Source organism: Balaenoptera musculus, chromosome 6, assembly GCF_009873245.2.
Source record: "Balaenoptera musculus isolate JJ_BM4_2016_0621 chromosome 6, mBalMus1.pri.v3, whole genome shotgun sequence".
Lineage (NCBI taxonomy): Eukaryota > Metazoa > Chordata > Mammalia > Artiodactyla > Balaenopteridae > Balaenoptera > Balaenoptera musculus.
Genome location: NC_045790.1, coordinates 103,151,277 through 103,161,836, shown reverse-complemented (window position 1 = coordinate 103,161,836; position 10,560 = coordinate 103,151,277). Strand labels below are relative to the sequence as shown.

General features: G+C 51.4%; 1 protein-coding gene across 2 annotated transcripts in view; it reads left to right on the top strand.

The window, feature by feature from the left end:
• The first annotated feature begins 780 nt into the window (after nucleotides 1–780).
• Nucleotides 781–10,560, top strand: part of GGTA1 (glycoprotein alpha-galactosyltransferase 1 (inactive)) — a 64,490-nt gene continuing 54,710 nt past the window's right edge. The window contains exon 1 of one of the 2 annotated variants that reach the window (XM_036855428.1): nucleotides 781–1,092. The gene's annotated coding sequence lies outside the window, so the exon portion shown is untranslated. The remainder of the gene's footprint in view (nucleotides 1,093–10,560) is intronic. The other variant, XM_036855429.1, reaches the window with a different exon arrangement.

The following is a 10,560-nucleotide window of genomic DNA, read 5'->3' as shown; positions in this document are numbered from 1 at the left end:
ATTTTGAGTTTTGCACCAGCAAAATAGATGGTCTGGGATCCCAAGAAGTGAGGTGACAGTCATGGTTACCAGTGTAGGACTAAGTGAGCCGATGTACCTGCATCAACTCACCAAAGTGAATCGTTGTCATACTGGCCACAGAAGCACAAACTCTGAAATAGATTTTTTTTTTTCTTTATTTCCCTTCTAAAATAATTGTAGTAGAGAACCCCAGGGCGTGTGTAGAGTTCTGTTTGAGAAGCTCTGGGCCTAAAGACCACTAAGTCTGAGAACAAACCCGGGCAGGGGCCGCGCTAGGTGCCCAGTGACCAGCCCCTCCAGTCCGGAGCTCAGGACTTGGAGGACTTGGGTCGTGGGGAGCTCAGAACTTGGCTGGAGGGGTGGGGGGCTCCCGCGAGAGCAGCTCCAGCCCGCAGGCCTGTCGCTGTCTACCTCTGCGCCCTTCCTTCCCCAGGAAACAAATGGTGGATCAGACCTCCCAGGCTCTCCGCTCCCCACGTGTTTGGCCGGGCGCCAGGGCACCGGGGCCCCTCCCTGCGGTACGGGGAGACAGACCCCACCCCGCCCTCCGATGCTCCGGGTCCCCGCCACCCCTCCCCCACCACGTGCAAGCCCGGGAAGGCAAAGAGGCCCAGCCACCGTCACCAGGGATTTTCTTTTCTTTTTTTGCTGGTTTCAGGCTTTTTTCTGCCTGAGTGAAAATGAAACAAACACCCCCTGCGCCTCCCCGCCACCAGACACACACGCACACCGGCAGTCGCGCACTCGCGCGCCCGGCCTCCCAGCCGCGGTGTCCGGGGCGGGACCCTCTCTGCACAAACAGCCGCGGGCCGGGCCGAGCGGGGAGCGCGCCGCCCGCTGCCCAGCGCCCACCCGCTTCCTCGCGCCCCTGCCCGCCGCGCGCTGCCCGCCGCCCCGGAGGAGCGCCCGGCGGCCGGCCGGCCCGAGCGCAGGCGGCACACCCCGCCCCGGCACGCCCAGCCGGGCTCGGGCAGAGGCAGCGCGCCGACTGTTCGGGCAGCCGAGGACGACGCCGGGGCCGGGAGCCGAGGCGCAGGCCAGCCCCGAGCGCGCCCAGCTTCTGCGGATCAGGTGGGTCCCGCGGGGCGCCGCCCGAGCCCCCCAGAGGCCGCGAGCCCGGCCCGGCCCGGGGCGGCGGGCGCCGAGTGAGGGCGGCGCGGGGAGAGGACGGACCACCGCGCCGGCCCTGCCCTGTTGCTGCCCTGCCTGTGTCCCCGCTTTTGTTCTTGTCGCTACCACTGCGCCCAACTCCGACCCCGTCTCTGTTCCCATCCTGTCCCTGTCGCTGCCTCTGCCCAGCCTTCCAGACTCCGGCCGGAAGGGCCGCGGGGTGGGCTTCCCACGGGGTTCGCGAGGTGGAGGCGGGAGAGGGCAGGCTCAGGGGGCTCGGGGCTGGACCACCGAGGAAGTCTCGAAAGGAGAGAGGGTTCTGCCCCCGTGTATGGAGCAGGATGGGGGAAGGGTTCCATAGCCCAGGACCAGATGGGAAGACGATGCCTCCGGGAAGGGGGAGCCTAGGAGGGTGAAGTGAGGGGCGCGGGAACCCCCGAGAGCCGGGGCACGGAGCGGGAGAGGTCGGGGAGCTCAGAGAGACGAGGATCAACCCAACGCCCAGCACTGGGAAAGTTTCAAACGTTGTAACTTTGGCAGCTACGAGGCCTGCTGCATCGGGGTGATGGGAGGCGAAGGGGGCCCTTCAGGTCTTCAAACCACCACGTTCCCACTCAAAGGGACACCACTCCGCGTTTGAAAATGGCAGAAAAACAGCTAAACAGAATGATTGCACAAACTCTTGAAAGGCGTCCAAGAAACAGTAAAGTGGAAAAAAATGTCAGCGCGCGAAGAGAGAAAGCAGAGCGACTTGAGATTCCCCAGTCTTCCCGCGGGCCAGGGAGGGAGGGAGGCGCGGAGGCTGTCAGCGAGCGCGCTCCTCCCCCAGGAGAGACCCGAGACCCCGGCGGCTGCGTTTGTAGCTCTGCTTGTCGTTTGCGTTCCCTCTGGCCGCTGAGCAGGCCTTGCTGCCTCCTTCATTTACTTAGAAATAGGTGGGTCTCAGGGGACAGGAAGTACGGGGTGAGGGTTGGGGGAGCCCTGGCCTCGCTGCCTCCTAGCTGGGAAACCATTTCCCAGGGAGAGCCTCAGTTTCCATAACCACGAAATAGAGATACTGCAGTGAGTAAGGAAATGCCAAGTGGCAAGGGGCTGTGTATGTGCGTGTGTGTGGGCGCGCGCGTGTGTACGTAGGGGATGTGGATATTCTGTTGTACTTCTGCGCTTCTTTGGCTACACTCAGCACTTTCTACCTTGCTCGGAGTGAATTCTGGGTGTACCTTGCCTCCCCTACCAGGCTGGGGGGCAGGTGCAGATTCCCAGTTATTGTTACATGTAACAGGTGCGCAATGACTGAATAAGACAGAGCTGAAAAAGTCCCTAGGGTTTACCTGGTCAGGGAGATTTCAAACTTTGCTCCTGAGAAGCCTAGGGTCCTGGCTCAAGGGGCACCATGGTGGGGGAGGGGAGCCTAGGCGGCAGGGCTCTGGTCCTTCCCTTCCCTCTTTCAGACAGAACCGGTTCAGTTCTGCCTTTGCCTCTTCTATATATTAGGAAACCCCAGAGGCTGTTTTTGGTATCAGATTCTTCAGATCCAGTCTGATCTGGCCATCTTTGGTGGAGAAACTAAATCTAGAGGTGTGCAGAGTGATTTGGGCAAGATCCGCCAGTGGCCACGCCTAGCCAGGAAACCTGTCTCCTTAGTCCTAGGTCAGCAACACCTTTTCCTGGCCCTGGTGGCTCTGAGCCACCAGCTCACCTCTTAGCACCAACCAGCCTAGACCCTCACTCCAGGGCCCCGGGGCCGCCTCCCTACCCTTGAGGGAGAAGAAGCCCAGGAGTCTCATCCTCTGAGCTTTTCCAGGCCTTCAGTGGGCCTTTCACATGCAAGTTGGTTTCACAGGCTGAGGTCAAAAGAATTAGGTTCCCCAGAAACTAATCAGCACACTGCCCCTTTCTTAGCCCAGCCCAACAAGTATCGTCAACCTCCTTTATAGTTGGGGAAATGAAGGTGCAGAGAGGCCAAGTAACTTGCTCGTGGACACTCAGCTCCTAAATTGCAGCCGGGATTTGAAAGCAGCTCTGTCTGGCTCTAAGGCTTCTGCTCTTTGCATTACATCATCTCTCATGATGGCTAGAAAACGGCTAATGGACAGATGTCATTGAGATGGGGGCAACAGTGAGGGGAGAATGGCTGAAAGGGGGGCTGGGTTAAGGGGGAGGCTGGACATTAATGTAAGTGCATTCACAACGTAAATATAATTATTGATATATTTGAACTGAATGTGTTTTCTGCCCTGTACATTGTCTTTATTTTAGCTTTTATTTTCTAGACACTTTAGAATTATTCTTTTCCTAATTTTTAATTTTTTTAATTTTTTATTTATTTATTTATTTTTGGCTGTGTTGGGTCTTCGTTTCTGTGCGAGGGCTTCCTCTAGTTGCAGCGAACGAGGGCCACTCTTCATCGCGGTGCACGGGCCTCTCACTATCGCGGCCTCTCTTGTTGAGGAGCACAGGCTCCAGACGTGCAGGCTCAGTAGTTGTGGCTCATGAGCCCAGTTGCTCCGCGGCATGTGGGATCTTCCCAGACCAGGGCTCGAACCCATGTCCCCTGCATTGGCAGGCAGATTCTCAACCACTGCGCCACCAGGGAAGCCCTCTTTTCCTAATTTTTAACTGAAGTATAATTTCCATATGATAAAATCCACAGATGGTAAGTATTGGGTTCAACAAGTTTTGAAAGTTGTTTGCACCTATGTAACCACCACCCAAAATGAGATATGAAATATTTGCATCATCTTAGAAAGTTCCCATTTCCAATGAATTTTCCTTCTGCCCTTCCAAGCAACCATTTTCTGATTTTCCTCACCATTGATTAATTTTGCCTGCTCCTGGACTTCACATAAATGGAATCATACTATGTGTCTCTTTCACGTCTGGCTTATTTCACTCAACGTGATGTTTGTTAAATTCACCTGTGTTATTGTGTATATGAGTAGTTTGTTCCTTTTTAGTGCTGAGTAGTATTCCATTTTATGGATATACTATCATTTGCATATTTATTCTCCTGTTGATGAATATTTGGGTTATATCCAATCTGGGCTATCATTTCTTTCTTTCTTTCTTTTTTGTTTTTGGCTGCACTGGGTCTTCGTTGCTGCGTGCAGGCTTTCTCTAGTTTTGTCGAGCAGGGACTACTCTTCATTGAGGCTTCTCGCTGCAGTGTCTTCTCTTGTTGCGGAGCACGGGCTCTAGACACGTGGGGTCAGTAGTCGTAGCGCACGGGCTTAGTTGCTCCGCGGCATGTGGGATCTTCCCGGACCAGGGATCAAACCCGTGTCCCCTGCATTGGCAGGCGGATTCTTAACCACTGTGCCACCAGGGAAGTCCCTGGGCTATTATTTCTCGTAGAAATCTTTTGTGGTCATTTGTTTTCACTTAGAAGTGAAATTGTTGGGTCATAGAGTATACCATTTTACATCCCCACAGCAACGTATAAGATATAATTATTCCACATCCTTGACAATATTTCGTATTGTCTGTCTTTTTTGTTTTAGCCATTTTAGTGCCTGGGTAGTGGTGTCTTATACCTTCTGTTTTTATGATGGAATTATAAGAGTTCTTGAGGAACACAACATGATCGGGGCAAAGAATATGAAATAAGATGGTGGTGTGGAGGCCACAATGACCATGACTCCGGAGGGAAGGAACCAAATGGTGGCTGGAGTTGTGACCTTAGGAACAGGAATTTATGAGCTCGGGAGAGCTCTCTATATATCAACTGAGATCTAAAGATCTGGTTCTTGTACTCTATAAATACACAAGCTGACTCATGCTCATGGCTTTAAATGCTACCTGTATAGCAATCATCTTTATCTCCAGTTCAGATCTCTGTTGTAGGCTCCCAAGTCACATGTTTTAACTGCCTTTTGGGTATCTCTTCTTGGATGTCTCAAAGGCACTGCAGACTGGACAAATCCAGAACAGAATTCATTATCTCCTGTTGGCTTTTTGTCGTGGGTCATTGGATGGTGCCACTAGCTGAGAGAATATGGAAAGAGGAATGTCTGAGGTTGGGCAGGGAGATACTGAATTTAGTTCCAAGCTAAATGGTGTGGAGCAGTCTAGGAAGATAAGGACTGGATTGCACTGGGCAATTAGGAGATTACTGAAATATACTGCGAGTGGTTTTGGTGGAGTGGAGGGCAGGTAAGATAGGTTGCTGGTAGGTGAAAGAGAAAGAACTGGAGATGGTGAGTAGAGTCAACTCTTTGAAGAAGTTTGTTTGAGAAAGTCAGAGGAGGGATTGAGCTATAGTTGGAGGAAGACAGTGAAGAAAAGGATTTTAGGATGGAAAAGATAAGTGAGATGTAGGCTCAGGTGAAGGATTTAGTCCAGGAGAGGGAAGGGGTGGCCAATACAGCAAGGTGCTGGGAGGAGTAGGAGGGAGTGGGGAGGGTTGGCTTTGAAAAAAGATGGAGAAGCTTCATCAACTACAAAATTCTCTGTTGACTCTCCATGTGGACAACTCCTAATCATGAGGTGTGAGGTTCTTCACCACCTGCTTCCTTCTCATCTCATATATATAGTGTATATCAGTTAGCTTTTGCTGTATAACAAACATCCCCCCAACTCGTAGTTTATGACCAAAAAGGTTTATTTATTACTCACACTACACATCAACTGGAGGGCAGTTGCAACTGCATGGTTTTGTAGGTCTGCTCTGGGTGTCAGCCAGACAGAATATCTGCTCCCTGTATCTTCTCCTCCCAGGACCCAGGCTGAAGCTGCTGCTTCTACCTGGTATATGTTATTTTATGGTGAGAGCTGGAGGAAGAAAGAGATGATGTGATGCTTCTTAAAGTCTCTGAACTGGCTCATGATCACTTCTACCCATATTCCTTTGGTCAAAGCCAGTCATATGACCAAGTCCAAAGTCAATGGGACAGAGATATATGTCCTCTACCTATTGGCCTGGAGTGGATACTTGGGAACAGCAATCCAGTTGACCACATATATTTGTTAGAAACTCCCTCACACAGGTCCCCACCTATCTTTATCTCTCCAAACTAATCCCCATCACACTGCTCTTTGGTACCATTGTTCCCCTTTCCTCAAGCATGGCAATGGCCTTTCAAGTCTCTATATCCCTCTAAGCATCGTCATCCCCCCCGCCCCCAACCCAACTGCCCCTGCTGAGTTGGCGTGCAGCTCTTTCAACCCGGACCCTGCTGCTGTGTGCTCCCTGTTCTCTGCTCCAGACTCGCACCCTCCCGCACACCCTCTCCCTGCAGCCCAAGTCCACTTTCTAGACACCAAATTGATTGGCATTTTCCATCTTTCCAAGGCTCCCCTCTGCTCTCAGGATAAAGCACATATCCCTTTAGGTGACATCCAAGGTCTTTGAAATTCTCATCCCTCACCACCCCACCCCTTGGAACTTCTGCTCCAGCCTGAGGGAACCACTGCAATTCCTGAAACCCGCTCTGGGCTTTTCCCCATGCTGCTCCCTCTGCTTAGAACACCCTCCCCGCCTCCCCCGCAAGCCCACTCACAGACTCCTACTCATCCTTCAAGAGCCCCACAAACCTACTCACAGACTCCCACTCATCCCTCAAGACCCAGCTTAACCATCACCCTCTCTGAGATGGCAATCTCTTCATCCTGCCCCCCATGAATTAGGCATTCCCCTTCCTCCCCCCAGGTCTCTGGGCATCCTGCAGTACACACCCCAGATACCTTCTGTCGCATGTCATCATTCCTCCGCTCCTTGACTATAAGCTGCTGGAGCACACCGTGCACATGACCACAGTGCTCTTTACCTGACCCACACTGCTGGCTAAGAGTGGCCTCTGGAGGCCCACTGCCTGAGTTTGCACCCTTAATGCCTGTCAGACCCAGGGCAAAATACCTCCCCTCTCAGCCTGGGCTGAAAGGTCTGCTGATAAAAGCTTCACCCTCAGTCCTGTGAGAGGGAGGACATGTAGGCCAGTCTGGGAAATCAAAAAGTAATGTACATTTGGACTGTGGACTGACGGCAAAGGGGTCATCATTTAGTATACTTAACTCAGAATTATTTATAAAAGTCCTTGCAGGGACTTCCCTGGCAGTCCAGTGGTTAAGACTTCGCCTTCCAATGCAGAGGGTGCGGGTTTGATCCCTGGTTGGGGAGCTAAGATCCCACATGCCTCACGGCCAAAAAACCAAAACATAAAACAGAAGCAATAAGAAGAAAAAAAAAGAAAACAGAAGCAATACTGTAACAAATTCAATAAAGACTTTGAAAATGGTCCACATCAAAAAAAATCTAAATAAATAAATAAATAAAAGTCCTTGCCATTCTAAAAAGGGGAAGTAAAAATATGTCATCGAAATCTCCAGCCAAGGAACTAATCTGCTCACCTTGTCTCAACCCTGGCGTGGAGGCCACAGACCTCAGCTGCCTACGGTCAGGCTGCAGCTCTTGCCAGGACTTGGGCTCTGACTTTATTGCCAAACAGAGTCTCCTAAAGGAGAGGTGGCGAGGCCAGGTCCTAACTGAAGAGTGAGTGATCTGAGACAGAAGGAGCACATCTGGGAAGGCAGAGGGAGAAAGGATTTCTAGAAGGATGTGGTCAAGAGGGTTGCATGGCTGAGAGGATGGATAGAGGATTGGGCCCTGGAAGAGGTCGGCTGGCTGTGGGTTTATCGCAAGACCGTGGAGGGAACGGAAAAATACTGTAGAGTTGTTCTTACTAGAGGTCCCTACACTAGTGGACAGTTAGACAAGTGAGATCGTATATCCACCTTGCTTGAGGCTCACAGAAGCCCTGTGAAATCGGCAAAGCAGGAATTATTCCCCATTTTACATGTGGGGAAACTGAGGCTTAGAGTTTTGATCTTTTGGCCAAAGTCTCTCAAGAACGAAGTGGCAGAACTGAGGCATGAAAGCCCAATCTTGACTCCAAACCTAGTTTGGCTTGGAGACTCTGGTGGGCTGCGGGCAGGGGGAGTGAAGGTGATTCTGAAGGGGGGCCAGGGTGCTGGGGCACAGATCCATGCCCAGCCCAGCTGAGGGCTCCTGCCTGGCTCAGCCCGAAATTAGCCAGAGAGAGTGAAAAGTAGCAGCTGCAAGAGGTTGGAGAGCGGTAAGGTCTTGTAATTAGTTTTATTTATTTATTTATTTGGCTGTGCCGGGTCTTAGCTGTGGCATGCAGACTCTTAGTGGCAGCGTGCGAAGTCTTAGCTGCAGCATGCGTGTGGGATCTAGTTCCCCGACCAGGGATCGAACCCGGGCCCCCTGCATTGGGAGCGCGGAGTCTGGACCACCAGGGAAGTCCCTTATGATTAGTTCTTAATAAAAGTTTCCCGCGATGAAGAGTGGCCCCCGCTTGCCGCAACTAGAGAAAGCCCTCGCACAGAAACGAAGACCCAACACAGCCAAAAATAAATAAATAAATAAACCCAAAAGTTGAAAAAAAAAAAAAAAAAAAGTTAAAAAAAAAAAGTTTCAAACTCCATCCCAGTCTGGGTGTTCTTGTCTTCTGTAGACTTGCTTCACGTGCCCTGGACTTGGCCCCATATGGGGGGGTGGGAGGGACACTAAAAAGAGCTTTGGGCTGAAGGTGAGCTGGTCTCGCCCCACTGAAGCTGGTGCTGCCAGCAGCAGGAGCTGTCGGAGCCTCAGTTTCTCTGTCAACAAAATGATAGAAGGCTATGATCTGGCAAACTTCTCTCTGAGCAATATCTGCTGTTAAACAAAACGCAGACAAGTCCAAACCGACAGGAAATGAACATTCAAACTAAAAATGTGCGAGGGAGAAGCAGCTGCTTTGGGCAGAGGGATCAAATTTTGAGCCCCCATTTGTGAGTTTGGGTACCAGGAACTGTGGTTCTAAAAGATACACCTCTTGCCAAGACTCGTGCTTTGAATCACATATTCATTCAACATTCATTGAGCTGCCAGAACTTCATTCACTCATTGTTAAAGCATCCAGAATTTATTGAGCGTCTGCTATGTGCCCTGCTAGACACCTGAGATTAGCAGTGAACAGAGAGGGACAATCCCTGCCTGTGCAGAGGTAGAATTTAGCTTGGGAGACAGTCATTAAACAAGCAAGTGCACAGAGAGAGCCAAGAAGGAGAAGTACAGGGTGGAGGGTCACAGGGGCCTGTAGCTGTCGGGGCAAGTAGTCAGGAAGGGCTTCCCTGAGGAAGTGACCTTCAAACTGCAGCCTGCAGGAGTTAGAGGCTGAAGAGGGAAGAGTATTTCAGGCACAGGGAAGAGGCTCTGAGAAGCAATCATCCTGATCTTCCCCATGGCTGTTCCAGAATCCAGATGGCCCTGGTGTCTGGAGCGACACCGAGGAGGGAGCGAGCCTGGGGCAATGGGTCAGCTGCCCAGCGGGGTGAGGTTGTGTTTGGTCACATCTGCGTGCAGAAGCGCAGCTGTCCTTTCTCCTCCGTCAGGGAAACCACGAGCCCTCAAGTGGCCGGCCAGCTGTCTCTGAGAGGAACTTGCCTGGCATCCGTGGGGAACGACAAGACACTTTGCAAAATCAAGGGCGGGGTTTTCTTTAAGGGGAATATGGCTCCCGGAGAGCAGGGACTGGGTCTGGATTTGCTCTCGGTTGATCGATGGTTGTCTGTAGATTGGTATTTTTATCGCAAACTCTATTTTCATATGTTAACCAGAGCTGTGCAGAGGAAGGGGGAATTAATATTCTCATGTGCAAATTGAGTGCTTAGGAATTCATTCCCTGGCATGAAAAGGCTTAGTAAATGTTTGCGGCTGGTATGTTAAGAAGCACCTGAGAAGAGGTACCGGTCAGAAGTCATGGCTGCAAGCAGCCAAGGGAGATTATAGCTCACTGAGGCAGAGGAGGCATGCATGGGAAGAATTTTTCGTTGTTGCTCACAGTATCCCTGGGGAAGCTGGAAAAGCAAGCTGCGCAGAACCAGTAGAGGTTGGACATCAGACAGCACAGTGAGGGTCTCCCAACAGGAGCTAATTGTAACTTTTGCTGCCACTGGAGCTGCTGTAACATTTCACTGCCATCTGAACCTTAGCGCTACTTCTTTATGACGCAAAGCTGCTAAGTGACCAGGCCTGGGTCACTCTCCTGCATTCCAGGTGCAGATGAATGACCAGGGCGAGTGTTTGGTTTGTTCTCCTCTGGTGGTGGAAGAGGGTTCCTGACGCTAAGCTGAGAAGTCACAAAATCCTCCAAAGTCACCAGAGATAGGGGGTCCAGTAGTGTCACAGAATCCTGCAGGTCTAAGGAGAGTCACAGGACCACAGCTATGGGAGGGAAAAGTGTTCTGGGGAACTTCCAGAGGGGCAGCCTGGCCTTAGTCAAGTTATTGAACCCCTGAACCTCAACATTCTCATGTGTAAAATGGGTTGGTGTGGATGTAAGAGATAACCTATGTGTCTAGTGCCTGACATGGTGCTAGTAAATGGCAGCTACTGTTATCATTATTATTGGTAGAATAGTAACTTCACTC